Source organism: Strix aluco, chromosome 25, assembly GCF_031877795.1.
Source record: "Strix aluco isolate bStrAlu1 chromosome 25, bStrAlu1.hap1, whole genome shotgun sequence".
Taxonomy (NCBI): Eukaryota; Metazoa; Chordata; class Aves; order Strigiformes; family Strigidae; genus Strix; species Strix aluco.
Genome location: NC_133955.1, coordinates 1,441,086 through 1,446,939, shown reverse-complemented (window position 1 = coordinate 1,446,939; position 5,854 = coordinate 1,441,086). Strand labels below are relative to the sequence as shown.

At 55.8% G+C, this 5,854-nt stretch overlaps 1 long non-coding RNA gene across 2 annotated transcripts; it reads left to right on the top strand.

Annotated features, from left to right (window-relative positions):
- Positions 1–302: 302 nt before the first annotated feature.
- LOC141934488 (uncharacterized) lies at positions 303–1,698 on the top strand. 2 transcript variants are annotated; one of them, XR_012626344.1, is made up of 3 exons: positions 303–377; positions 1,311–1,395; positions 1,498–1,698. It is a non-coding gene; the product is annotated as an uncharacterized LOC141934488 (long non-coding RNA). The 2 variants fall into 2 exon arrangements; XR_012626343.1 differs by lacking the exon at positions 303–377 and adding an exon at positions 623–748.
- Positions 1,699–5,854: the final 4,156 nt, after the last annotated feature.

Sequence of the window (5,854 nt, the reverse complement as noted above, 5' to 3'; positions counted from 1 at the left end):
CGGAACGGCACTGGAAGGAGGCAGGGTCTGGCCGAGCAGCGCTGACCAGGCTCTGGCAACCCGCTTCTAATCCTCGCTGTCACCGGCTGGGCCGCATCCTTGGTGCACAGCGAGGGTCCTCCTGTCCCGGACAGGATGGGCCGGGCCAACGGCTGCTGCAGCTCCAGGTGGGCTCCCCCCACGGCTCAGGGACAGGGGGGCACGGCCGGGCCCCGCAGCAGCGGCCTTTCTGATGCCCGCCACGCTCTGCTCCACAGGGACGCTCTCGCCGACGCAGAGCCGGTGCTGAGCGCAGACGTGCAGCTGACTCGGGGCTGCAGGAGGAACGAGAGGCGCCTTCTCCTCCTCCAGGAGGAACTGGTGGTCACCGAGCTGCGGTAAGACCCTCCGACCCAGCTGCCCTTGCCCCATCCCTGGCCCAGGCACAAGGGCTGGGACACCCTGCCCCCAGGCCCCGGGACCTGGGTGCTGGATACACCAATGCCCGTCCCAAGGGCAGGGGGGAGCAGGGCTCTGCCCGGGGGGGTCACCCCAAGGAGGCCACCTCCAGCTCACTGCCTGCCTCTGCTCTCTGCAGAGGTGGCACCACCCTGCGCCCACAGCTCTGCCTGGCCCTGGACCAGCTGTGGGTGCTGAGTGACGGGAAGGAGGCGGCATGGGAGGAAGAGGTGGAGGGTGTCGGCAGCCATGAGGAGAGGAGCTCCCTCATCTTCCTCTGGCCCAGGGGCTCCTGCACTGCCACTTCCGGGTGAGTCATGGTGCCACGGCCCACAGCCGGGCAGGAGAGGTTCCTGTGAAGGGCCTCTGCCCTCTGTGCAGAGCCTGGGCAGGGAGCGGGCAGCACGGCGGCAGGGAGGGATGGGGGGCATTTCTGCGTCCTGCATCCCCTGGTCACCTTTTGGTCCCCAGAAGGGAAGGGCCAAAGCAGCTGCTCTGGCAGGACAGAGGGAGCCAGGGCTTGGGCAGCGGCTCTGTCCCGCCCCACAGGGCTCTGTCCTGCCCCTGTGTCCTTCCCCACGGAGCAGGGCTGTGCAGGCGTCTGCCTCTGCCCATGGGCTGGGGGGCAGCGGGGCCTGACGCTGTTTCTCCTCTTGCTGCAGCTCCCGGGCGCTGAAGGAGCTGTGGGTGTGCACGTTGCTGGGGTAAGCTGGGGGGTGCTGCAGGCACAGCCAGATGGGGGAACACAGCTCCCCAGCTGGGGAGAGGTGCCCCTGCGGCTGTGGGCAGCTCTCGGGGAGAGCTGCCTGACAAGAGAGAAGAGGTGTCTTGGGGCTCACCCAGCTCTCTCCCTGTCCCTTCCCAGTGCACAGGACACCCGACGGAGCCAAGAAGCCCCGAGTGACCCTCGTCCCGTCACTCAAGCTCCTGGAGAAGGAGCTGAGCCGCCGCCATGCCGTGGGTGCCTCTCTGCCCTGGGCACTGTCCTCAGCACTGCTCCTCCAGCCGAGCAGCACAGGCATCACTGCTCACCTTCTGCCACTGCTTCTCTCTTGCCAGTGGAGGCCATTCAGCACCAGGAGCCTGGAGAAGCTGGTGGAGGGCCAGGCAGAGGTGAGAACGGCTGCCTTTCCCCTCTGGCTGTGCTGGGGTGCAGGGATGGGCGTGCAGTGGGGTGAGCTTGCGAGGGAGGGTCCCTTGGTGCAATTTGGGGAGTGGGGAGGGTTGAGGAGCCACCAGGAATGCCGGAATATCCTCGCTGGTGGCACTGGGAGGAAACCTGCCACACGGGGCAGAGGGCCCGGGAGGGCAGAGGGTCCCCACTTCGCCACGCTCAGGCTGCTGGTGCCGGGTTCTTGCAGGCTGACCTCAGGCAAGGGCCTCTGACGGTCGCGTCCAGCAGTGAAGGGGGACTTTGCCGCTCACCAGGTGAGTTTGGGAAAGAAAGGCCCCTCCTGCAAGCGGCTGGGCTGTGCTCACTTGTCCCTTGACTGTCCCGGTGCAGGTTGGGCAGCCCGAGGGAGGACGTCAGCCGGAAGAGGAAGGACAGTGCTGGGCAGCGGCCGATGGACATGGTTCTGAGGGGAAAAGCACCCTCTGCTGCTGCCCACAGCCTGGAGGAGGACAGGGCCAGGGCTGGGCAAGGCTGTCTCAGACTCTCAGAAGCCCCCGAGCCGGAGCTGTTCAGCTGGAGCCGTGGTTCCAGCTGCCAGTCCCTGCCCGTCCTGCTGCACCGCTCTCCAGGACAACATAAAATCTCGGGCTCTGTGCTTTCTTTCGTTCTGAACAAGTGTTACTGTTTTCTGCACAAAAGCGATTCTGCGAAGCAATGTGAACAGGCACAGAGAAGGTGCTAGCAGGGAATTCTCTGCCTGCCTTTCCCCAGTGCTCTGCAAGCTCTCCAGGACAACATAAAATCTGGGGCTCTGTGCTTTCTTTTGTTCTGAACAAGTGTTAGTGTTTTCTGCACAAAAGCAATTCTGCGAAGCAATGTGAACACTTCTGCTTCCCAGGCACAGAGAAGGTGCGAGCAGGGAATTCTCTGCCTGCCTTTCCCCAGTGCTCTGCAAGCTGTCCAGGACAACATAAAATCTGGGGCTCTGTGCTTTCTTTCGTTCTGAACAAGTGTTAGTGTTTTCTGCACAAAAGCGATTCTACGAAGCAATGTGAACACTTCTGCTTCCCACGCACAGAGAAGGTGCGAGCAGGGAATTCTCTGCCTGCCTTTCCCCAGTGCTCTGCAAGCTCTCCAGGACAACATAAAATCTGGGGCTCTGTGCTTTCTTTCGTTCTGAACAAGTGTTACTGTTTTCTGCACAAAAGCGATTCTGCGAAGCAATGTGAACAGGCACAGAGAAGGTGCGAGCAGGGAATTCTCTGCCTGCCTTTCCCCAGTGCTCTGCAAGCTGTCCAGGACAACATAAAATCTGGGGCTCTGTGCTTTCTTTTGTTCTGAACAAGTGTTAGTGTTTTCTGCACAAAAGCGATTCTGCGAAGCAATGTGAACACTTCTGATTCCCAGGCACAGAGAAGGTGCTAGCAGGGAATTCTCTGCCTGCCTTTCCCCAGTGCTCTGCAAGCTGTCCAGGACAACAGCAAATCTGGGGCTCTGTGCTTTCTTTCGTTCTGAACAAGTGTTATTGTTTTCTGCACAAAATCGATTCTGCGAAGCAATGTGAACAGGCACAGAGAAGGTGCGAGCAGGGAATTCTCTGCCTGCCTTTCCCCAGTGCTCTGCAAGCTCTCCAGGACAACATAAAATCTGGGGCTCTGTGCTTTCTTTCCTTCTGAACAAGTGTTAGTGTTTTCTGCACAAAAGCGATTCTGCGAAGCAATGTGAACAGGCACAGAGAAGGTGCGAGCAGGGAATTCTCTGCCTGCCTTTCCCCAGTGCTCTGCAAGCTCTCCAGGACAACATAAAATCTGGGGCTCTGTGCTTTCTTTCGTTCTGAACAAGTGTTACTGTTTTCTGCACAAAAGCGATTCTGCGAAGCAATGTGAACACTTCTGCTTCCCAGGCACAGAGAAGGTGCTAGCAGGGAATTCTCTGCCTGCCTTTCCCCAGTGCTCTGCAAGCTCTCCAGGACAACATAAAATCTGGGGCTCTGTGCTTTCTTCCGTTCTGAACAAGTGTTACTGTTTTCTGCACAAAAGCGATTCTGCGAAGCAATGTGAACACTTCTGCTTCCCAGGCACAGAGAAGGTGCGAGCAGGGAATTCTCTGCCTGCCTTTCCCCAGTGCTCTGCAAGCTCTCCAGGACAACATAAAATCTGGGGCTCTGTGCTTTCTTTCGTTCTGAATAAGTGTTACTGTTTTCTGCACAAAAGCGATTCTGCGAAGCAATGTGAACAGGCACAGAGAAGGTGCGAGCAGGGAATTCTCTGCCTGCCTTTCCCCAGTGCTCTGCAAGCTGTCCAGGACAACATAAAATCTGGGGCTCTGTGCTTTCTTTCGTTCTGAACAAGTGTTAGTGTTTTCTGCAGAAAAGCGATTCTGCGAAGAAATGTGAACACTTCTGCTTCCCAGGCACAGAGAAGGTGCGAGCAGGGAATTCTCTGCCTGCCTTTCCCCAGTGCTCTGCAAGCTCTCCAGGACAACAGCAAATCTGGGACTCTGTGCTTTCTTTCGTTCTGAACAAGTGTGAGTGTTTTCTGCACAAAATCGATTCTGCGAAGCAATGTGAACAGGCACAGAGAAGGTGCGAGCAGGGAATTCTCTGCCTGCCTTTCCCCAGTGCTCTGCAAGCTGTCCAGGACAACATAAAATCTGGGGCTCTGTGCTTTCTTTCGTTCTGAACAAGTGTTAGTGTTTTCTGCACAAAATCGATTCTGCGAAGCAATGTGAACAGGCACAGAGAAGGTGCGAGCAGGGAATTCTCTGCCTGCCTTTCCCCAGTGCTCTGCAAGCTCTCCAGGACAACAGCAAATCTGGGGCTCTGTGCTTTCTTTCGTTCTGAACAAGTGTTACTGTTTTCTGCACAAAATCGATTCTGCGAAGCAATGTGAACAGGCACAGAGAAGGTGCTAGCAGGGAATTCTCTGCCTGCCTTTCCCCAGTGCTCTGCAAGCTCTGCAGGACAACAGCAAATCTGGGGCTCTGTGCTTTCTTTTGTTCTGAACAAGTGTTACTGTTTTCTGCACAAAAGCGATTCTGCGAAGCAATGTGAACACTTCTGCTTCCCAGGCACAGAGAAGGTGCGAGCAGGGAATTCTCTGCCTGCCTTTCCCCAGTGCTCTGCAAGCTCTCCAGGACAACATAAAATCTGGGGCTCTGTGCTTTCTTTCGTTCTGAACAAGTGTTACTGTTTTCTGCACAAAAGCGATTCTGCGAAGCAATGTGAACAGGCACAGAGAAGGTGCGAGCAGGGAATTCTCTGCCTGCCTTTCCCCAGTGCTCTGCAAGCTGTCCAGGACAACATAAAATCTGGGGCTCTGTGCTTTCTTTCGTTCTGAACAAGTGTTAGTGTTTTCTGCACAAAATCGATTCTGCGAAGCAATGTGAACAGGCACAGAGAAGGTGCGAGCAGGGAATTCTCTGCCTGCCTTTCCCCAGTGCTCTGCAAGCTCTCCAGGACAACAGCAAATCTGGGGCTCTGTGCTTTCTTTCGTTCTGAACAAGTGTTACTGTTTTCTGCACAAAAGCGATTCTGCGAAGCAATGTGAACAGGCACAGAGAAGGTGCTAGCAGGGAATTCTCTGCCTGCCTTTCCCCAGTGCTCTGCAAGCTCTGCAGGACAACAGCAAATCTGGGGCTCTGTGCTTTCTTTTGTTCTGAACAAGTGTTAGTGTTTTCTGCACAAAAGCGATTCTGCGAAGCAATGTGAACACTTCTGCTTCCCAGGCACAGAGAAGGTGCGAGCAGGGAATTCTCTGCCTGCCTTTCCCCAGTGCTCTGCAAGCTCTCCAGGACAACATAAAATCTGGGGCTCTGTGCTTTCTTTCGTTCTGAACAAGTGTTACTGTTTTCTGCACAAAAGCGATTCTGCGAAGCAATGTGAACAGGCACAGAGAAGGTGCGAGCAGGGAATTCTCTGCCTGCCTTTCCCCAGTGCTCTGCAAGCTGTCCAGGACAACATAAAATCTGGGGCTCTGTGCTTTCTTTCATTCTGAACAAGTGTTAGTGTTTTCTGCACAAAAGCGATTCTGCGAAGCAATGTGAACAGGCACAGAGAAGGTGCTAGCAGGGAATTCTCTGCCTGCCTTTCCCCAGTGCTCTGCAAGCTGTCCAGGACAACATAAAATCTGGGGCTCTGTGCTTTCTTTCGTTCTGAACAAGTGTTACTGTTTTCTGCACAAAAGCGATTCTGCGAAGCAATGTGAACAGGCACAGAGAAGGTGCTAGCAGGGAATTCTCTGCCTGCCTTTCCCCAGTGCTCTGCAAGCTGTCCAGGACAACATAAAATCTGGGGCTCTGTGC